The sequence below is a fragment of the Notechis scutatus genome, chromosome 1 (genome assembly GCF_049901735.1).
Source record: "Notechis scutatus isolate UNSWTSFEM ecotype Mainland chromosome 1, rNotScu1.2, whole genome shotgun sequence".
Lineage (NCBI taxonomy): Eukaryota > Metazoa > Chordata > Lepidosauria > Squamata > Elapidae > Notechis > Notechis scutatus.
Window position 1 is genome coordinate 154,268,559 of NC_142009.1, and position 24,349 is coordinate 154,292,907.

At 38.1% G+C, this 24,349-nt stretch overlaps 1 long non-coding RNA gene across 3 annotated transcripts; it reads left to right on the forward strand.

Annotated features, from left to right (window-relative positions):
• The first annotated feature begins 465 nt into the window (after nucleotides 1–465).
• On the forward strand, nucleotides 466–22,353 carry LOC148133055 (uncharacterized). 3 transcript variants are annotated; one of them, XR_015747059.1, is made up of 3 exons: nucleotides 466–605; nucleotides 17,315–17,394; nucleotides 21,570–22,353. It is a non-coding gene; the product is annotated as an uncharacterized LOC148133055 (long non-coding RNA). The 3 variants fall into 3 exon arrangements; XR_015747058.1 differs by lacking the exon at nucleotides 21,570–22,353 and adding an exon at nucleotides 20,952–21,257; XR_015747060.1 differs by lacking the exon at nucleotides 21,570–22,353 and adding an exon at nucleotides 19,285–19,444.
• Nucleotides 22,354–24,349: the final 1,996 nt, after the last annotated feature.

Below are 24,349 nucleotides of genomic sequence, written 5' to 3' on the forward strand. Positions count from 1 at the left end.
GCTGAACTCATTTTAACCTGTTTTTCTTTAACTCGGTTCATTGCCTCAATCTGTTGCTGGTTACAAAATTGTGGCCTCTTGAATGTTGAGTTTGTTTGGCAGATATTGCCCTTCAAAGGAACGAATCATATATACTTCTGTATATTGTTGAAACATTGCCCTGCTGCAATTTTCTTTGTGAATGAGCGTAGATTAAAATGCCACTTATTCATGGGCCCAGCGGGTGGGGGAAGGCAGCTAAAACATCTTGGCTGAGAAGATTCCCCACTGTCAGAGAGTGCAGAGTTACTTTGGCAGTTTCCCTAGAATCAGCTCTTAAAAACTCAAAGCAGGCTGGGCGTCCTGATGCCCATTGGCAGCAAAGTGTTGGAGAACCTTCTCTTGGCACCCGCCAACCTTTCTGCTGAAGCTGAGTTTCATTGCTTTTCAAGGAGTGGGGAATGAGTATGCATCAAAACAAAGGACCTGCCTCTCTCTTCATTTTCATGCGTAGGCTGTCCTGATATAGAAGAAAAATACTAGTCCCAAGCATCATCTTTATTCCAGAAAATTAAAAACAACAGCTTTCTGTGCTGAGGACAATAACATCCAAGGACAAGGTGGAGGTAAGTTGTACAACATCCTGAGGTCTCAAGATCATTGTGGATAACAACCTCCCCAGTTGGTTTTCTAGAAAATGGGAATTTAAGGAGCAAACCACATTCATTCATCATGTAGCCATAGAATGAACAGGTAAGCTCTATCACAGCAGTGATGTTATAGGAGTGCCTACAACATGTGTTCCCGGCCCTTACCATACCCTTATGATATGTATATGGCCCTTCTACATCATATACATACCCCACTTGTCTAGTATAACTGTATCAATTTGGGCTGCTGAAGTCTCTTCCTCCATGTCAAATCTGGAGGAAAACAAGTGTTTCTCATTAGTGGTGCCTACTCTGTGGAGCAGCTTCCCACTAGAAATCCAAATGGCACCATCTTGTTTGTCTTTTAGAAAAACTTGAATATCAGTGTTTTAATGGATTCAGAGGTGAACCTAAAATTGTTTCCTAGGATGTGGTGCTAAAAACCAGAGTGGCATGGAAGGCCCCTGCATTTGAGAAGAACATAACTTTGGAGTTTGGTAATCCAAACTAAGATAAAGTAAAAAAAAAATGTTTATCACAATTAGCCCTTGGAAGGGAGGCACTGCCCTATTCTAGACATACAAACACAAAGATACACACCTGCAAAACAGATATATCCCACTAAGTTATCTATAGATATGATTTCCAGAAGCAACCATTTCTTGATAGCACAATTCATGGAAAGATGAACCTGAATTTCTCCATGATATTTACAGGAAAGGAATTTTAAATTCCATAACCAAAACACTTCTTTTTGTAATTCATTAGGGTTTGGATCCCCCCCCCACAAGTTTAGATGGTACATGTAAACAGAAGGATGAATGTGTATAAATATAAACATACAGCCAATTGGTGCCCCTTCAGCCTCCTGTGATCATGTTATATTTAGTAATTAAGGTAGTAGATTTGGGAAGAGTTGAGTGTGCAAATTGTCATAGCAGCACTGCTCTGCTGAAGGTTGGCCCAATGTTGAGGAAGGGAGGGAGCCCAGAATCTGGGAGTTGTCATCAAAGGGTATATGTTCCAGTTCTCAAACTCTGCAGAATCCCAGCATTACAAATTGACATTGGACTTCTTGTCATTTCTGTTGTACTGCAGCCGACCCAGAAGTAAATCATCCTAGATACCCATCAGCAGGGATGGGGCATGGCACTAGGTATGCCAAAGCCCCATGGGGAAATGTCCATAAAGCTGGTGCAACTCCCAGTTTAGTTTGATGCATGTCTTTCTCACTCCCGTTCTTCTATGAGCAACAGCAGCAGCAAAAAAAGCAAAAAAAAACACAAAACCCACAGCCTTGACTGATCCAAATGAACTAGTGTCTATCATGCCAGTATATACCTTCAAACTATTTGCCAAACTGGAATGTCCTTCTGACATTCTGTGGAATGCATATTCTTTCAGCAATCTGGGTTAAAAAAAAGACATGATAAGGTATTTATTTCTATTCAAAGACTTAAAAGGAGACTCCTACTCTTGATAGGAACTGGGAACTGATATCCCTTTCTTATTCTTTCAGTACGCTAGTTCCATTTTAGTTTAATGACTCATATATTAAAAAAGTATTTTTTTGTTGAAATCAACATCCAAAACCATTTAATTTTCCATTGAACTGTGGCCTAATCTTTCCTTTGTTTCTTTCAATGTACCAAAACCTGGATTGAAGGTGCAAACAACCCTCTTAAGATGACCAAATTTTCCTAAGCAAAAGGAAAAGGAGAGTTGATTGCAAATGGACTATGAGTTTGAATTGTAGTTAAGTTTATATTCTTTGATGTTTTCGCTGCAATTATTTATGTAATAAGGGATTTACTATTCACTCAGACAATTTGCCATGTTTATCTTTCTGTAATATAAACGTTCCCACTTCAGAACAACTGACATGTGATGCCAGTTTCATGTAACAAAATGAATCACAGTCATCTTGCATTGTGTGAACCTGCTTTAGTGCTCCATACAGCTTGAATTCTTTCAGGGGGTTTTGGTTGAGAGAGCCCCTTGGTTCTAAAGGAGCCATATTACCTCCTGAAGGAATGGTGGATACCCATTTGCCTGTCATTCATTAAAGTTTTACTCTTTTTCATGTTTTCTTTGTGCAGCTTGCATTGAATAGTTCAACATTGTTTTGGGTGGGGGGTTGTCTGTGTGCATGTATAAAAAAAATATTATATTTAAAATTAAGAGACTATACTTGGTGACTAGGCTTTCTTGCTTTGCTGTTTCAGATTAAAACAGTCCTGGAACTGATAAATACTAACAAAGTGTAACGAATGATCAAAGCTGCATTTACAATGCATTGAGCTGCAAATGATTGATCTGGATGACACAATAATGATAACCAGTGAGGTGAGGCTTGCAACATTTCCCCTCCAGGTACTTGACACAGTAAGCAGGCAGGTACCACTCTTACCTCACAAAGTTCATTCCAGTTCCCCAATGAGCAGTCTAGCTATATAAATTGAAAGAGAAGCCCTGAAATAGATTTGGTCTGGTTCTGTTTCCTTGATAGTAATCTGTTGTTTCTGTTCAAAGGAAAACTGGATTTGCCATGGAAAGAGATTGTATGCACAATAGTTAAGTCATTGTTCTGTTTTGTATTTGCTTATTTTTAAATTGAAGTTCATAAATGCAAATGGTTTGGCATTTGATAATTGATGAAGGTTTGTTCAAGTTATGGATAATGGAAAATAGAATCCCAAGGTTTTGGCCTCATTTTATAGTAAGAACAATGTCAGAAGAAATGTTGTCCTGTGTGGGAAAAGAACTGGGACTAATCATGATAGATTATTTCTGCACAATTAATAGGAGCCTAACATGGGATGAAGAGCATGCATTTTAGCATGTATCTAGTGCCTTTTCACTTACTTGGTATGACTTCTGAAAATCTGAATGATTTACATATGGTTCTATGTAATTTTCACATGGACAAGCCATCTATTAAGAAATTAAGTTAAGAACTGCCCTTTGATTTATTTAAATGCATCCACCACTGGAAAATTAGTGTGTCAGGTAGAGAGATGTGGATATAGAGAGCTCTGATATGATAGTCAACACAGATCACAACAACATTGTAATAATATCTCTGTTTTCACAACAAAGGATATCACTTTATTTATTTCTTTACAATAGTTCCCCCCTCCCTATACATATGATTGAAATATCTCAGTGGCAATAAGTCTGTAGAGATTATCAGTCATGGTTGTACCAAAGGTACTTTTTCAGGAAGCAACTGGACTTTCTTGATTTTTCTTTTGAAGATGTTTTGCTTCTCATCCAAGAAGCTTCTTCAGCTCTGACAGGATAATGTGGAATGGAAGGATTTATATTCCTTGCAGACGGCTGGTCATTTGCATCCTTTTAGAGGGTCGTTGAAGCACTTGGAGGTTTATCTGTGTCCTCAGGGTTACCTGAATAGAGCTCCTGGTTCCTTTAGTCTGCAATTATTTCCTCTGGAAATCCATTCTTACTCCCACATCATTCAAAGAGTATCCATCCCAAATTGTATAGCTAAAGATCTGTAGAGATTCTCAGTCATCCAGGTCATGGTTGTCCAAAAAGCCATTTCCCCGTTATCTTGTCAGAGCTGAAGAAGCTTCTTGGAATGTCTTCAAAAGAAAAAAACAAGAAAGTCCAGTTGCCTCCTGAAAAAGCACCTTGGGGATGATCTGTGGCAATAGGTAGAATCTGCATTCAATCTTTAAAATTGACTTTATATCTTTATATATATATATGTGGGCTAGAAGTTGCATCTCCTCACCAGAGCAATAAGGCAAAGTTCTGGAGAAATGTCTACTTTCTGAAAAATGTTAACTGTAGTCATTCCTACCAACAAAAAGTTAGTAAAGTTTCTCCCAGATGCAAAGTTTGGGACTGTGATTAAGCAAGTACAGGGACCAGCAGTTAAGGTTTATCCTCAAGAAATTTGCTCATCCCCAGCATGTGTATGCTTAGAATTTATTTTTACATGAAAGGAAATTTAATTATGCAGACCCTGTCTTCATTTTCATTCTAAGATGTCACATTCCCAAAAGGGCAAAGCATCACTTTCCTTTGCTGTGTGTTTAATTCATCTGAAAGATTTGATTGTTTATGCCATATGCTGGGTTTTTGTTGGCTGCTTGCTGGTGGGCGAGAGCCACCATTCAGATGTAACACTGATGCTGCAGACTCTGCATTAGCGATTAATTCATTGTTTATTTATTTAATCAAGTTTCACAGAGCCACCCAACTCAGCCAATTTTGAGCTGCTTACAATAAAGGCAATCAATACCAAATCATCATCATCATCCAGTAAAATATCAAGACCAGATTAAAATGACAGAAACCAAAAAGAAGTCAGACCTAATAATAACAATAAATTAAAAAAAAAAATCTTCATCCCAAGATCTGGATGACAAAAAAAGTCAGGTCTTCAAGGCTCATTGAAAGGACATTAGGGTCAGGGCAACACATTCCCCTGAAGGGCTGTCATTCCAAGAAGCAGGTGCCATGTCAAAGAAGACACGGTAGGCTCATGGACCCAATTAAAAATGCTCCCTTTTAAGCCTTGCAAGATTAGGCACATTGGTATCTGCAAGACTCTCTCCTTCAAATAGATGCCACCTGGCTAGTACAGGTATCTCAATTTTGGCTACTGAAGTCCCTTCCCCCATGTCAAATCCAGAGGAGAACAAGAACAGTTTGTTTCTCATTAGTGCTGCCTACTTAGGCAACTTAGAATTACGCCGTCTTCGGTCTGACCAAAGCATAGTACATAAAATTATCCATTGCAATGTCTACTTCAACTTCAACCACAACAATACATGAGCACATAATAGATACAAACTCAAGGTAAACCGAACCAAACTCGATTGCATATGACTTCAGCAACAGACTGGTCAATGCCTGGAATACACTACCTGACTCTTTGGTTTCTTCCCAAAACCCCAAAAATTTTAACCTAAGACTGTCTACTGTTGACCTCACCCCATTCCTAAGAGGTCTTTAAGGGGCATACATAACTGCACCAATGTGCCTACCATCCCTGTCCTAATGTTTCCTTTTTATTTGTATCCATTTCATGTATTAATAATCACATTTATACTTATATCTGTTATCTAATACATGCTTGACAAAATAAATAAATAAAAAATACTTTGTGGAGCAGCTTCCCAGTAGAAATCCAGATGCCACCCTCTCTTCTAACTTTTACAAAGGCCTTAGAAATTGTATCATTTAGAAGATCATTTAAGCGCTGTCAACTGCGTACCGCTCATATTTATGATTTCTGGATGTGTCAGCTTAGGAAGTGTTGTCATGGTTTTAACTTTGATTTTATACTCCTGTTATTATTGTTTTGTTTTTATTATACACTGCTATGAGTCCATAGTAACTGTCTGTACATAAATGAAGTATGCAAGGTATTCAGTGACATTCAGTTATCATTGTCCCTTAGCCCAGGTTGTCCTTGAGGGCAGGGAAGAGATGCTGAAGGATGCCTTTGTACATCCATTGGTGAAAATTTTAGGGATGGCAAAAGGTATAACAGGAAACATAGGAAGTTCAACAGGGGATGATGGTCTGGAGCATATCTCATAGTTTAAACTACCATTGCACCACATTTTTCCAACCAAAAATTGATTGTGATTTTGGCAAAAGTCTTACAATTAATTTAATCAAAGAGCTGGCCCTACAGACTGATCTATCTCTAGAGTGTGAACTATATTCCCAGCCACAGATTAGCCAGTCGGTAATTCTGCATCGCTTTCTTTTGGCCTTTCAAATTTGCAATTCTCCATTGTTCAGTATTCATTCAATGGGTACATTGCTATGATAATGATCCTATGTGATGCATTACACATAGAAAGCAAGGGAGAAATGGCCGGTTATTTCCCTGCAGTGACTGGTGATTGAAAACTGGTCAATACAGTCTATATTCTGCAATAATACAAATAAATTTCTCCCTGCCTTTGGAATTCTCCTCCTCATCTCGGGCTAGCAAATGTTTAAAGTGGATGAAAGAATTTTTCCTATAGGCCTCTTTGCTGTCACACAGTCAAAATATATGAGCTATCGTAAGAATGGCTTCACATGCTCTCTGCTGAAATACCAGCTGCTCTTGTACCCCACACCCTCGTTTTCATTTAGTGTGGGAAATCTCATTTTCAAAGCTTTGTGATCATCAGAATCTCTCAGTCTGGGTGGGAACTGAATTTCAGCTGCGGAAACCCTTTAACAATTTTGATAGATGTATTAATAAATCAGTAAACCTGCTTTAAAATTATTAATTTTGCTAGTAATGTCTGTGTATCTTCTTTTAATTTGAGTCCGATTCAATCAGGCAAAAGAAAATGCTGGTATCTGTCCAATCCATCCCATGGACAGTTCGTTCTCTGCTTGGCTGCTGGTTATTGTTACAAAGCAATTCATTTTTAACATTTTCTGTGAGGAGGGAAAAATTGCTTTAATTATTTTTGACCATTACATATTGCTCAACTACATTACATTCAAATGTACAACACAGTAGGGTGTTTTTCTTTCTTTCTGTGAGTAATTAATTAGTACCCTGCTTGTGCTTTTGGAATAAAAGGCAGTTCCTATGTGGGAGTCCCTTCATTTTAATCTGAGAATAACAATCCTACATAGTAGGATGAACTAAGATACAGCAGCAGGTACAAAGTTACACAGAGTGAACTTCAGGTTCAGATGAGGACTTAAATTGGCTTCCTTAGTCCAAATTGAATACCTAAACTCTTACATCACATTGAAATGTGAATATGAACTCCCCCCTCTCTTTCTCTCTCTCTCTCTGTCTCCTTTCTTGTCTCTCTCTGTATTTGTACATTCATGTGTATGTGTATTAATGTAAGTAAGTAAGTAAGTAAGTAAGTAAGTAAGAGTTTATTGAATAGTCATACGACCTTATCAGTAACATAACATAAATATATAATAAGACAAAATACAGATAAGTTAGATATATAAGAATACAGTAATAAAAACATGTATTAATGAATCCTAATCACTTAGATACAGTTAATAGGGTGAAAATAATACCTAAACTTATTTGTAGAATATAGCTTTTTCCCTTCCCAAATTTTGAACTAGGAGAAGATTATCTTCTCCTACAGTTATTCTCACCACGATCATCATCGTAATCATTTCTTATCGGGAGTAAGCACCACTTGAAGTTGCAGAACTTATTTTTGAATCAATACCTGTAAGATGAAACCAGCAAAGAACCTAGATAAAAATATAATATTTCTTTCCTTTACTTTCAAATATTGCAAATTATACTTTCAGGATATCAACTGCAGTATGACGAATGCACATATTGTTCAGTGTGATGATTGTCATCAAAAAAGTCCTGGGACAGTGCCTTGTTATTTAATGGGTCATCTTTTTTCTGTGGTATCTGGCATTTCTATATGATCTGAACAGTGAGCATACTTTGAGTCCTGCTTTTCAAGCAATGTCATCCAATGGGAATCAGATGTGTCTTCTCTGTCATAGAACCTGCCCTCCCCGAGAACGGCATTTTTGGGAGATCTGAACAGTCCCAGTCCTATTCTCTTTTAGATAAACCTTCAAGGCATAGTTTTGCCCACAGATGTCAGGTTAAGAAATGGCATGGCTCCTTATATGATGCTTTTGTCTATCAACTTTCTCCCCCCCCCCTTTTATACTTTTGATTGATACTTGACTTTTTAAAAATGTTTTTAATCTGCATGCCATCCAAGTTGCTCTGAGTGGGCAGCCTATAAATGTGACAAACAAATAAATAAATAAAGGGCAAGAAGCATTTTGAAATGTCTTCGACAATGTGATGAAATTTCAAATCGTGTGCCTCCCACACGTAAAAGCACACAGACAACAAGAGAGAGAGAGAGAGAGAGAAAAGGAAGAAAAGTTGATATTTTATATTAATCTCAAATGAATGATGATGGTATTTTGGAAATGAACTGAAAGGTATTTTTTTAACCCATTCCTAGCCCCGCATGCTTTTTCTTCCTTACAAGACTACAGTTAAGACAGAAAGGTGACTTCATGGGGTTTATTTCTCAGTGACCCACCATAACATTGTTTTGTCAGGCTGCTCCCAAAGTACACTGTCCCTCTTCTCTTCTTTAAAAAACCATGTGGAGAAATAATATGAAACCCTGGACCAAAGCATACCATCTAGAGGTGGTATTCAGCAGGTTCTGACCAGTTCTGGAGAACTGGTAGTGGAAATTTTGAGTAGTTCAGAGAACCAGCAAATACCACCTCTGACTGGAGATTTTACAGTATCCTTTTCCTGCCATGCCCACCAAGCCACACCCACAGACCCGGCAGTAAAAAAAAATTAATCCCACCACTGATACCATCCTCACACCCAATCAAACTCTCTAGTTTTTGTGTGGTTGCTATGCAAATCTAGTTTTCGGGATGTTATAAAGATTCCCTATCATTTCCCTCTATTTCATTTATTTATGTATCTATCAGTTTTATGGACCACTCAACAAGCAACAATGCTTATGACTTAGAAGATCAATCCTGATTTACAAGCTAAAACATCTTAGAAAAGATATGCATTTGAAACGGGCAGATATCTGCAGTGGCGCAGTGGTCAGAGTGCAGTACTGCAGGATACTTCTGCTGACTTGCTGCCTGCAATTTGGCAGTTTGAATCTCACCAGGCCCAAGGTTGACTCAGTCTTCCATCCTCCCAAGGTGGGTAAAATGAGGAGCCAGATTGTTGAGGGCAATATGCTGATTCTGTAAACTGCTTAGAGAGGGCTGTAAAAGCACCGTGAAGTGGTATATAAGTCTAAGTGCTATTGCTACTGCTATCAGAAATGGATATAAGAAAATGCAATATCCAGCTCCCTAAAAGATTTACGCAGGAGCAAATGCCTTTCAGTTTGCTGGGAGTCACTTCTAAGTATGTTTGTACTGTATGCATGCTTTTTTTAAAAAAATCACTTTACCCATACTGTAAAGTGATAAGACTAGCTGATAATCAGGAGACTGGGTATTATTCCAACCTAGGCATGAAGCCAGGTGGGTGACCTTGTGTTAATTACTCTCTCTCAGCCCTAGAGAGAAGAAGACAAAGGCAAGCCACTTCTTGCCAAGAAAATAGCCAGGACTAGTCTAGGCATTTGCCAGGAAGCAACATTGACTCAAAGGCACAAATAACTTCAACACTAGTAAAGTCCTGAACATCCTTCAGAATAAACTTCCACAGGGTTAAAGCTGCATGTGTTGCACCTTTAATAAAACAGAATGCAAAGCCTTGATGAAGCCCAGTTCCTTTATGGCTCAAATCCAGTGAGAACCTATAGCACGATATCACTTCTTGGTTAATCCAGTTACCCCGTTTTCTCAGACTGGCTAATTCCTGAGCCATTTGAAAGCCAAAGCAGTTAAATGCTTAAATGGAAAGAAAGGGTGCAGCTTTGTTTCTTCATCATACTATTTTATCATAACGGAGAGTCTGTGAAAGTTGTTTTAAAAACACGATGGATGCCGTCTCTTATCACCAGAGGATTCTCTCCATATAATCAGCCTTTGACAATATTGATGATTCCACCTTCTATACCCCTCCAATGATCGATTGATTCAAATCAATACTGTTCATGCTAATGTCTCTTCATCCTCTAGATACTGAAGAAAATAGAGTGAATCCCTCCCTTCCATATTTTATAAGGCAGCAAGTTGGACATGTTAGTTCAGAAATACACTCCACGTTATATTCAATAGTGTTTAATTTCAAGCAAGTCAATCAGCAATAGGGCCCAAAATATGTGAACCTACTATATTCAGTATGTAGAACATAACATTGGCTATGGACCAAATTGTCAGTCAAATACAATGTGCTCTTTTAAAGCTGTAGGCTTCAAATATGATTTGCAGAACAGAACGATTGTCCTTTCTCCCAGTGAAAAATAGCAAGACGGGGAAATGCCGGTTTTTTTTTTTCCTGATGCCCACAGCCATTAGAAGGTGGGATCCCATTAGTTAAAGGGGAAAGTGTCGGCAATGGCATTGATTAAGTTAGTACAAGCGGGAGGGTCAACCTATTCTCCAAAGCACCAGAAGGCAGGACAAGAAGCAAAGGATGGAAATTAATCAAGGATAGAAGCAACCTAGAACCAAGGAGAAATGTCACGAACAATTAATCAGTGGAACAATTTGCCTTCAGAAGTCGTGGGTGCTCCAGCACTGGAGTTTTTAAAGAAGAGATTGGACAACCATTTGCCTGAAATTGTATAGGGTTTCTACAGAGTTTTATTTCTCCAGAGAAAGAGCCATAGAAAAGGTCACCTGCATCTATTAGAGGCTTTCTGCCATTGCTGTTAACAATGTCTGCTGAGCTGGCCCTATTCTACTTATCATTGCTGACATACCAACAGCTTGGAAAAGGCAAAACAACTGGTCAACCACATCTCACTGCGGTGGTGCAGTGTGTTAGAATGCAGTACTGCAGGCTATTTCTGCTGACTTCTGCTGCCTGCAATTTGCCAGTTCAAATCTCACTAGGCTCAAAGTTGACTTAGCCTTCCATCCTTCCAAGGTCAGTAAAGTGAGGACCCAGATGGTTGGGGGCAATATGGTGTCCCTGTAAACTGCTTAGAGAGGCTGTAAAGCACCGTGAAGCAGTATATAAGTCTAAGTGCTATTGCTATTGGTTAATGAAAAGCAATGAGCAAGCTCAAGAAAACAGCCAAATGCAAGGAAGAAAACGTTTCAATTTTTAACATCCTACTCAATGTCTAAGAAATAGAGGAAGCAGAGCCACCAGTGACATTGCAATCCAGGAATGCGATGTAACCAGTGCAACATCATTCATCATATTTCTTGCTAGCATTCCCATAATGTTTTTCTCTCTCTAGAACTGTTTAAAATAATTGTCCATATGGGAAAAGAAGAGAAACACTACTTTTTCCATAATAAATCCACTTGTTTTTAAGGTGTTGAGCCCCATACCTGGTGGCATGTGTGCTGTGGTACTTCCCCCCCCCACTCAGGTCTGGCCTTGGACCTTTGAGATAAGAAGTTAGTTTTAAGCCAATACTGTAAAGCAAAATTTCACATCCATATTTTCCTTGAGAGGAGGAAAGCCTGCCTTTTGAGATTTCAAGTGTTGTTAAAACTTGATATTCTGTTACTTGTGATAAGAACTTAAGTAACAGGACAGCAAGAGCAAGCTTTGATTTTTCTTTTCTTTTTTTTTTGCTTGTTTGGATTTCTTTTATGATTTACATTCTGAAACAAGTAGATCTGAATAAGCTGTTTCTACAAGAACCATGTAGGGTCATGGGTGAAACCACATCTGGGAGAACACATCTCTGGTATCAAATACTTTTCAGAAAATGATGACATCAATGGCTATAGAAAGCTGAAAGGAATGTGCATTTTCTGATTGGCTTCCAATTATGTAATTCTTAGACTTGCATTGCACAGTAAATGAGTTTTTCTTGCTTTTTATTTTTAGGCATACATTCCCTTTACTAATAGAACCCCAAATCCAGGTATGTTTCAGGTTGATTCACACATTTCTCAGAAGCCACAATAAAACCATTAGAAAAAAGAAATATTTTTTAGGATTAAAAACTGATGACTGTTCATATCTCTGATTGTTTTTCTTTCTTAATTTCTTCATATTTCATGTCAATGATTTTCCCCATAAACTTTGCACAAAACCTCAATGTTCATATGAACATCTCTCCTAATATATATTTTGTCTACAGTTTGGTCTAATGGAGGCATTCTCCTCCTCTAATTAAATTTTGTATGCTATATTCACTAACATACAAAGTTTGAGGGGGAAATATTAGCTTAATGTTGTACATGTAGTTTTGTATGCCTTCTGAATTGGAGAATTACCATGCAAAATTCAGAGAAACATGCATTTGAAAGAATATGTGTTTCAGTTCAAGAACTGCTCCTTGCTGTTGTCAGTTGCTTACCTGCAACTCATTCTAGCAAACTGAAATTTAGTATATGTTTCACATATGCTTCAGCATGGACATCTATTTTGTGATGAAAAAAGACACAAGCATAATGAGAACATATAAGGAGTAGACAGTAACAAAAAGTGTGGGAAGTTTTTCTTTCCATAAACTACAATAAGGAGATAGCAACTAAGCCAACAGTGTCTGCCAGTTTAAATTCCTAGCTAAAAAAGGAAAATACAGTGCAAAAATCCCTCCCAACAGAAGTGTAACAGGTGCCAAAACTGCAATATTTGTTAGGTCAGATCAAGAGCATTCTTGTTTGTCTGAACATCTCAACTGTTAATATTGTCAGCTCATGTTTGAGCTATTCCATATTGATGCTGTTTTATTGCTTACTGTATGTTACATAGTATATGACATTTATGATTATGCTGTTGTACTGGACATCTTGACAAATTTTAAATAAATGGAAGAAGAAAAACATTCTCTCTAGGGACATAGAGAAAACCTTATTCACCATCTGTTCCTTCTGACATTAACTATGCATACCTATGCAGGTTTAAGATGCATAAATCAATCCGTATATATTTTGTGGTGCTTGTTAGAACCCATTCCTAAGGACCTAGAGTGTGCCAATTGGTTTATCATTTTACACTACTCTTTAAGATGATGTTTCCTTGACATTCTTTAGGACTGGGAAATTCCCAAAATGGGATAATTCAATATGAGTGTGAAAATATATATCAAGTCAAACTTCAGGCAAGGTATTTCCTCTCAATTCAATTTCAGCCATTCAACCCACTTAGTTTTGGCATGGTTTCACAAATGAAGTATCAGGATTCACAAAATTATTCCAAATACCCCACAAGTGATTTTTTTTAATCCTTTATTATTATGTATAGCTAAAGTTGCCTCATTAATGTAGTTATATGGAGTGCAATTCATATTCCTTCCCCTGGAATCAATGGCAAAACATTTCACTGACTTTAATAGGCTATATTGTACTCTAGATTCAATTTACTTAGGAATCAAAAACCACTCCTAAATTTATGAGAAAGTTAAATCCATTCAAGTTTTCACTTATCTACACCCATGTTTGCACAGGTGTAAAAACGGAAAGCCAACCATATATCATTAACTATGCACAAAATCTGGTTTCAGTCCTATGGAAGTAGCGACTGTCCATGTTAATAAATACACATACACACACACACACACACAACTGAAATACTGTCTGTTTCAGGCACCGTAATAAGGTTTGAAGAAGGAATGATATGTTGATATCAACTAAAAATAAGTTTACCTAATGTTGGAGTAATATTTTTTTTAAAAAAAAACTAAAATACCTTATTATGACAGGAAAGGGAGGGTTAAAGTGCACTATTTCAACAGTTGCGCATTCTTTTTAAAAAGTTTGATCAAATTAGCAGTAACAAAATTATTAAAATCCAGAAGGATATATATGAGGAATTCCTTCCAATGATGGAATGGAGAATTTCTTCTTATGCTACTTTCCAGAGTATGACAATTGATCTTTCTGAAATTCTTTGCTGTGATTCCTACTTTTCTGTGATCACACACACACACAAAAACTGGGACACAGCAGACTATGTGATATATAATGCTGACCATCAAGAGAATGATACCCACATCTTTCTTTGGAGTAATTGTCACAGAGGTGGAAGATTTAAATGAAGTGGACTCTAATCCAGAAGAGTTTAAACCAGTATAAATATCCCATTCTCTAAGGAATCATGAGACTTGTTGCTACACAGTTTTAATAATATTGCAGTAGAAGAAAATCCATGGAAGCTTTCAGTATGATTTATATCCTATTACTGATCACATAACCCTTCCCCCAACCACATGTACCTTCTTCAAATTGTACCAAATCATACTCCAGAACTTTTAAGCCTAAATCGTTAATATTTCAAAGTGTTTTTTTGCAAAATCTCAGGCATGTCTAATCAGAAATCAGCTAGAATGAATTCAAAAAGACTCCAGGGTAAAGATGGGACCCTAATTTATCAATACGGAAATGGGCAAAACAATTTATTATCTGCTTGCAATAGTGGGAACATACGTATAAATCTGTTCCATTCAATTACTGCATTTACCTGTAATTCTATTTTATATTTTAATCTGCATAGAAAAGTTTGCTTAGTTATACAGTTAAACTTGTTCTACTTCAGTATACCTATTTGAGCACATGTTGATATATACAGGGAATGGAGAATGTCTTTGCAATAGAGAAATGCAACATTTTATCAATAACTATGTTCCCATCTGCGCATGAATGGAAAACATTGAATTCACTGAGAACGAATTATTTGAGCAACCTTAATTCTTCCAAGAGAAGAATTTCTTCTCGTCAACTAATACCTATTACAAGCTATGCTTCTGACCCCTTTAAATATTGTTGGGAAGCCATTCTTTCTCTCCTAAACATCAGCCCTGTTTTGCCTAGTGTTGCGTAGAGCAAGACTTCAAAGCATTTTATAGGCTCTGTTCTACTGAGCATAGTAATGGCATCCTTTTAAAGCACCTGCAACAAGTCATGGTGTTTCTCTTCCATTTTTCACTCTGCCAGGAGATTCCAGGCAATCTCTAGTGAAAATCCATATTCCAGCATCAGGGTGCTGGAAGGACCGTTTGCTATCAAATGAATCCACCTGGAAGAAATGCAACTTCTCTGGAGGTGGATTGTAAACGTCTTATCTGTGACTGTTAGAAGTCAGAATGTTTGTGTGTGGCTTATTTTTTGTGTGCTTTAAGTTATCAATCAAAACTGTCCCATTTCAATGGGACTTCTGGACCTAAATTGTGGTAGGTCTATGAGTCGAATAAAATTCATTTAGTTGGTTTTTCTACTGTTTCAAGTGTTGAACAATGACATTTTATGTTACTGCTGTTTAATTTGGCATATTATTCTTGGCATTATAATAATTGCATTAATTATATTTGGGGTGATATTTTGCACACTTCTATATTGTACATTTATGGCATTTTGGTCTTTGAGTTACCTTGAGTGGAAGAATGACAAAGGAAAGATTCCTCTCCACCTCTTTTAGCATGATTTTTAATGCTTTTCTTGAAAGCATACACATCACTGCTCCAAACCACTCAGAAGACTAGTGGGGCAAAGGTGACGTTTCAAAAACAAAACTTAGGATGAAAACATGACAGACCTATTAAGCAGCTAAGATAGGAAAACGAGACAAACTCAGGAGCAGATTTTTTTTTCCATCCTAAGGGTCCTTCTCATAGGTGTAATTTTGGGAAAATGGGAGTCAAAAAACATGATGATGTCTCCGGCTTGGTCCTTATGCCCTGTTTGCAGTCTCCTCTTCTCTTCTAAGTGTTTGTTGCAGAAGGCAACATGTTTCATCTCGCCAAGGAAAGGCCTTCTCTGGAATTCCTGCAAGATGACTGAATTTCTCTTTCTGAAAAAGAAAATGTTATTGTGAGCACCTTTTGTCTCATCCCCTCTAGACAAATGACTATGAGTTGGGTGTGATGCTTCCTTGAAAAATGACCTATGATTCAAAAGTAAAGTAGCAACAACAAAACCAGGCAGCCCAACTTTCCAAACTGAGTTGGTTTATAGCACACATCTACAACCGATGCATGTAAGAGCTTGCATAGTCATAGCCAGCTCTGGATCTGGCAAGATGCCATTTGCTCTTTTGCGTGCATCTCTGATCCCTTTAAATTTTCCTCTGGGTTACAGCATTAGAACAGAAAGAAGCAGACCCAGCAGTAGCTAGCCTGGCTCCATCAGGGTTTGGTCCTCCTGCAGCAAACCCAGCAGGCAGTGGAAGAAAGAGAGACTAAGTTCCCCATTATTATGGGGACCTCATTATTGTTATTTCCTTTTCCTGCTGTAGTCCTTGTTCCTTTTGTGTCATGGCATGCCCTTTTAAATCATCAGTCTGATGACAAATCTCTTTTAATTGGTCTGTAAGTGGTACTGGATGGATTTCCATCTAAAATATAGAGTAGAAATGCAGAAAATATATACAGTATAATCAATCCATCAAGTTTGTATATCAAAGATATGCAAAGAGGTCTCACCAGTATAGGCTATGAGAGATCTCATTCAGCAATAATGTTCTACCTATACCTATACCAGAGGTGGGATTCAGCAGGTTCTGACCACTTCTGGAGAACCGGTAGTGGAAATTTTGAGTAGTTCAGAGAACCGGCAAATACCACCTCTGACTGGCCCTGCCCCCATCTTTTCTCTGTCTCACAAGTCCCAGCTGATTGGCTGGGTCTCCTTTTGTTGCCCTGCACAGGAGAACAGAGCTGGAAAGCAGGTTAGTGGGGTGGGGAGGGAATGGGATTTTGTAGTCACCTTCCCCCAGGAGTGGGGAAGGGGAGATTTTACAGTATCCTTCCCCTGGAGTGGGGTGGGAATGGAGATTTTACAGTATCCTTCCCCTGCCATGCCCACCAAGCCACATCCACAGAACCAGTAGTAAAAAATATTGAATCCCACCACTGACCTATACAGTCTGTGGGGATAGGATTGGATAGGTTAGAATAGGAGAGGAGGGGAGAGGGTATAGGGAAAACTGTGATAGAAGGTCCAACATGTGAATGGGTAATTCATAAAATAATTAATCACACTTTACATTTCATTTTTCTATCACACGAGGATGGCTTGCTTACATTGTTATTCTTTTCTAAAAAGGACTCAGGTGCACCAAGAGAATAATAGTACTAGAAGAAAATCCTTTCCTTAAACTTTCTTTCTTTCTTTAGGGCAAATCCAGCTGTAGGTTTGCCACCAGTCAACCCCATGGCCCAGGCTGCAGGACAGGGAAGGACATTAGCTCAAGCAGGTGAGTATGTGCAGGAGGTACAGGAGGAGGTGGAACTACTATTGGCCAGGTATGGGGGGGGGAAAGGATCCTGACCAGAGATATGCAGGACTCTTTGCCAAATCAGTGCCTCCTGGGGAAAAGCTTGCAGATCTCTTTCCATTTTGAGTGGGTGCTATCACTTTAGCCATGAAAAGCTCTGTTTACAGAAAAGTAGTTCATGAGGAGCATATAGGATAATGTTATATTTAGAAACCGACACTGTGACACTGTGATTAAGGAACTCTCTCTAGGGAGACAACTGCTCACAGCCTCTATTTTAAGTTAGATTTCTGTTTTAATGAGTCCCTTGATTTACTGCACTTTTTTAAAAAATAAATAAATAAAGCTTTTAATTGCATTTTTTTTTTTGTTTAATTTAGAAGCTTCATTTGGGAAGGCTTTTTTTTTTTTTTCTAAAATGATTCCTATCTCCCACCTCCCACAAAAAGTTACTAGGCAGCTAACCAAAGCAACCCGGCCTCCATTTAGCCACAAATATGGTATCATAAGCTGAGAGATGCTGCCTGAGTATCCTGGCTATTTAGAGGCCATGATCTTATCTCAGTAATTTAGGACTGGGTCCATTTTCCCCCCAGAAAGTTCTATTTGGGTTTTGGCTGGCCAACATGTTGACATTCCAAAGAAAGGGGGAGGAAAGTGCAAGGATGGGGAGGGAACTGCTTCCATAAGATTCCTCAAGGACTTGTTCCTGCAAGCAAAGGAGGCTGTGAAACGCCCCGCCTGTTCGTGGGAGACGAGGCCCTGCATGCAGAGGTATATGCTCACCCTGCCCACAGGCTTCTGAGTGCTCTTCACTTCATGGGCTCTGCCCATTTTTAATCCCTGCTCTCCACAATTCCCTTGAAATCAGCCATTGATCAAACCCCATCCTCTCCACCTGCTTTCACAACCATCCCTCAATCCCAAGGCAGCTCCACCCCATGGGAGAAAAACATTTGACAAGACACTGGAATCCAAGAAGCCACGCAGTCATAAATTACTTTAAAATGGAATTTAGCAATAACTGGTTCATACATCTCCATGCAGAAATGGCACACCAGAGCTTTCCCCCATACAATATAAATCTTCTCTTTGTGTCAGGCGAGCTACCATGTGAAACCAATGTCCTATTTATGTATAAAAACAAACGGCAATAAAAAGGGTCTGCGTGCAACAGCATGCCTAGGTAAACCCAACTCTTAGGAGCTCTGGGTCTACGCATGTATTCCTTGAACTCTAGTAAAGTAGAATAAAACCTATTTCAAATATATTATTTGATGAAAGCAGATGTCAACAGATACTGCCTATGTAATTGATATTTGATTTATTCAAGATTTATGCATGCTGTGCCTTAGATTTATTAATGATAATCCTCTGCTCTTGTGTTTAATATAGTGGAACCAAAACATAATTTGCTGGGATCAGTCAGAAATGCATCAAAGTGATTAACTCTACATGCAAACCATTATCCAGTGACATCCCTACTGTGCATAGTGCAAAGGAGGCAATAATACAATAATTGGCTTCACTTAAGCAAGTTGGGTATTTGTAATGTTTGCTGGTGAAATTGGTCCCTTTAATCTCTGTGACTCTGTAGCTTGTCAGCCTCCATCCTCAAGCCTTCTTTCTCTGTTTCCCCAGAGTCACTGACTCTAACACTGATACCAATACTGAAAACTGAGAGGGTGAAGCAAGGCTCGAAACATATAGGCTGGATTAATACAGTACATGCTGCACCTTGAATACAGTTCAGGAAAGTGGGCCGTTCTTGGTTCAAGCTCCCTGAACACCTCCCACCTCCCTACCCCAATCAATTATCTTTGCTAAGTATGTGTGACCTGCTATGCAATCTCCTTTCTATTTACACAGAAAGTGATTGTGAGCTAACAAATCCTGCACTGGCTTACTTGGTTGAGAAGCTAGCATGAAAGGAAGAAAACATCCTATCTTTGGCAAGATCAAAGACCTTGGGTTTGCTCCTCCTTACCAGAAATCTTATCATATAATAAAATAGCAGAGATCCATACATGGGGCAGGGGGTAGATAATTTCTCTTTCTGGACAAGGGAATGAGGTGTGACTAAAACACACAAAGAAATGTCTTCCTTGTGCTGTCAAGGCTTTTGTTTCAGAGTAATAAATCTGGGACAGCAACTTTTGGTTCTTTTGTCTACTACCAATAGACCTTTTCCTTAACACCTTTTCTTTTTTAATTTTTTAATTTTTAATATAAATAGAAAGAGCAACATATTCAATATCCATATAAAGAGTGTGTTGTCTGGTTACAATTATTTTGAGTAATACTCATCATAGTAATGATAATAGTAATCATCATCACCATCATCATCTCTAGTAGTAATTGTGTAATAGTGCTTTTCCTTAATAATATTAATACATATTAATACTAATCAAAATTAATGTTACAATAATCAACCCTAATAATGAAATTAATTCTTCCTCTTGTGATTTTAGTAGTTCTAACTTCGATAGAACAGATCCCACATCTCAAAATATTCAGCGTCTTCCTTTTCTTTAATTTCAAGTGTTAGTTTATTCATTTCTGCACATTCTAAGACATGATACCTTTTCTTGCTTGCCTATTTCTAGCATTAAGGTTAATTCTCTTCTTTAGCCTGATTAATCTCTTGCTAGGGAAGAACATGACAAAACTTTCGCTCAGTTGGCAAACAGGACTGGCTGTTGGAATTTGGGCATGATGCTGATTTTCTAAGCACCATGAGTACATTTTTCACTGAAATAAGCAGGTGTTTGTTTTCTTTTTCAAAGAAAATTACTTATAGAAATATTAAAAATAGGAATGGTTGCAAGGAATAGGCAGAGGGAGGTAGCCACTTTAGAAGGCTGGTGCTGATGGTCAAAGAAGGTCATTTATAGGTGGGAGATGTTGTTTTTATTGATAGAGAAAATTTAGGGAAGGCACAGTAATCCTGGAATTTATGCTTTGTGAATGAAAATGCCAGTTCCGATATTGAAAAAGCCGCTGAAGGGAGAGGGTGAGGAAGCCTCTTTCCACATGTCTGTCTCCTTCCATTTAGCTGCAGCCTGTGTGGGCTACTCTGTACTTTCTGCTGTGACAAAATAGCAGTGGAAAATATCACGGAAGCCACAGAATTCATAGCTCAAGCTGGAGACAACCCATGACAAATGGAAATAGAAAGACATGCTTGAGGCCATGAAGAAAGAAGACCAGAAGACTCTTCCAGCCAAGTCCAGACAACAAACGAACATGATCTAAAAACTAAACAATTTGTTGACATCAAAGCACTAGTTACTGGAGACTGACGAGAAGTCTGTTTATGTCTCTCTTGCTGGTTCCTTTGGCTATAGCAAGCCAGCTCTTAATTGACAGCTCTGTTCCCTTGGGATCATTCAGTTTTGACTACATTATAGTTGGCCAGGCAACCAGACATGTACCTTCAAGCAGTTGTCTTGCTGCCTTTACGGCTCCCTAAAGCCCTTGGCATTGGTGCATTATGCTATTAGACCTTAATGTCATGGAAACTCCTTTTCTTTTAGGGACCATCAAAGCAGGAGATTTCTCCTGAAGAATGTATTAAAACAACAGCAATAACTCCCCCTGTCAACGACACCATTTACAGCTCAAAGGCATCTCAGGTTTGAAAAAAACACATTGCTACCAAGCTCATCATTAACTATAATTAAGCTTAACTGAAGCAAGATTACATAGGAACTCTGGATGTTTGTTTGAATGCAGCTGGGAGCAACCAAAAATGTCATAAGGAAAATCTGGCCCAGCTAGAAGGAAGCCCCATTTATATCATAAGACTGTGTAATGCAGAGAATGCCATCATTTTTCCAAGAACTGTGCTCGGTTTATTAATGCCATATGACAAATGACCACTAGTCTCTAGAGACTGGCACATGAGGAAGACATCTGTAGTAGGAATGTTACATCATTTCAACATGGAGCATGTCCACTAAAAAGAAAATGGAACTATACAATTGCATGGTATTTGGTCTCAGAGACTAATAACATATTGCAGGTTGGATCCAGGCTTAATTAAGCTTTCCATAGATCCACTGAAGCCAATAAAACTTAATTAAGTTAGGGCCTGCTTAAGGGCTGCTGATTCTATTAGACCTGTTCTAAGTACTGTAAATCTTCATTTTCAGCTGTCTATTTTTGTTCTTGTCTGCTTCCTGCCGCTTGGTAGAGATATGCCTGGCATCCACCACTGAGATTACAAAGACCCTAGCAGAGGCTAGTCTATTCAGCAGATGGAGCTCCTGTCCAAGTTGACATGACTGTTTATGAACATTCGTAACTTTATATCCTAGGGGTTTGGGGCACAGCTATCTTAACTGGCACACATTTTAAAAACAATAATATAATATATATAAAAACAAACTTTATAGCTTTATGGAAGTAAAGCTGCAAAGGATAACGGTCAAAAATATGTAAAATCTGCACTAAAGAAAACCCCTTGCAAAATTAAGCTTCATCCAAATGACTATTTTAAAAAGTTTGTTCCAATAAAAAGAGAAAGCACGTTTCAGTTCCTTCCCTCCACCCATGAGATGTGTCACTGGGAGGATTTCATTAATTTAGGGAACTTTGAACTAATTTGGGGATATTGGATTTGGAAGACAAAACAAGAACAGAGCTGTTTTCCTAAAATATGTAGGATCTTAGCCATTTTTGCCTCTACTTTATTATTCCCCCCCCCCCCGAAAAAAATCTGATATCTTCCTCAATTTGTCCTGAACTGAACTGCAGTCACTAATAGGATCATCCAGTATTATTGAAAAACAAAGCTAATGAATGCTGTCTGAGTTGCCGCCCAGAAAGAAAGCATTCTGCTGCTGCATTTCGCAGTTCCAGAACATATTTTTAAAAAACAATATTAGAGCTGCTCATTTCTGAAATTAAAAAGTCATGGATAGCGGTAGTTCCAAATTCCACTTTTTCCGATAAAATTAGAAGAAAAATACGTGGAGGAAAGTTTCAGTTCTCCAATTCTCCAGTTCCGATTTGTCTGAAATGGTATAGGGTTTCCTACTTGAGAAGAGGGGTGGATTAGAAGACCTCCAAGGTCCCTTCTAAGGTCCCTTATTCTATTAATCTGTTAATTCAGCAGGAGATGCAACTTTTTAAGTGTCCTTCTTTATCTCTGTATCATTAAGGTTTTGGGTTGGGAATTGCAGTATTAATAGCTACTAAATGTCCCAATATTGACTGAAAAGTGAAACAGTTGATCTTAGGGCATCTGGGTCATGGTATAAACATCATAGGCACTTACCCCTCATACTCTTCCTTTTCTGGGAAAATAGTACAAAGTATGGAAAATAAGTAAGCAGAAGTAAACCAAATATTAAAAGCAGGAAACAAAATTTAGAAATGAAAATTTGGTTTACAGTAATTCTATTAATCATGCCTCTCCATTCTTTTCTTGCTATGCATCCTTGGTTCTAATATATACATACACCAATCATCTTTCAATATGATAAGATAACCTTTATTGTCATTTTTTTAATTGTGAGCACACTGCCAACAGTAAAAATGAAATTCTGTTGCCTGCTCTCAAAAGAAAATCCATATCTACCCATATACATGCTATATACATACATACCTATACATGCATACCTTTATTTATTTATTTATTTATTTGTCAATCGCTTACAAGATAATAGGTATAAGTATAAACATAATTATGAATACATGGAATGGATACATATAAGAAAAATAAAAGAAACAATAGGACAGGGACAGTAGGCATGTTGGTGCGCTTATGCATACCCCCTACAGACCTCTTAGGAAAGGGGTGAGGTCAACAGTAGACAGTTTAAGGTTAAAGTTTTTGGGGTTTGGGGAAGAAACCACAGAGTAAGGTAGAGTATTCCAGACATTGACCACTCTGTTGCTGAAGTCGTATTTCCTGCAATCAAGTTTGGTGTGGTTAACTTTGAGTTTGTATCTATTGTTTGCTCTTGTATTGTTGTGGTTGAAGCTGAAATATTCATTGACATGTAGGACATTGCAATGTATGATTTTATATACTATATTTAGATTGGACCAAAGGCTGCCTAGTTCTAAGTTTTCTAGGTCTAGAATTTCGAGTCTGGTGGCATAAGATATTCTACAACGAGTAGAGGAGTGGAGAACTCTTCTAGTGAAATATTTCTGGACTTTCTCAACTGTGTTAATATCAGATATATAATGGGGGTTCCAGACTGATGAGCTGTATTCAAGAATTGGTCTAGCAAATGTTTTATATGCTCTAGTTAGTAGTGTGATATTACCAGAGAAAAAGCTATGTAGGATTAGGTTAACAACTCTTAATGCCTTCTTGGCTATGTAGTTACATTATGTGTGTGTGTGTGTGTGTGTGTGTGTGTGTGTGTGTGTGTGTGTGTGTGTGTGTATATATATATATATATATATATATATATATATATATATATATATATATATATATATATATATATATTACCAATGGGAATGAATATGAATGAATGAGGGCCTATCATGTGTGCGAGGGCTAAATTGGTTAAAGTTATATAAAGGCCAACATCTCTGTAATGGTAGCTTAAAACTCTGACTATGTCAGCAGAGGCTGATGAAAGCTCAGTAAGTACATTAAATGTAATTTTAAGTTCTGGAGATCGCAGGATGTCTGTTTCTTCTTTTACAAATATACCTGGAACTCGTATTTTAAGAATAGTTTGATATATATGCAGCACAGCCAACCAGCCCAGTGCACCAGCCCCCCGCCCCCACCAGTATTTATAGAGAGACGGCAGCTCCGATCACACACTGCTTGCACTGGCATGAAGCCGAAAGCACCAGCCTGAGGATGGCGAGTGGGACCTCGCCGAAACGTCGCCAAGATACTCTTAATCTTACACGGGAAAAGACCCGAACACACCAAGACCTGCATATATATATCATTTTG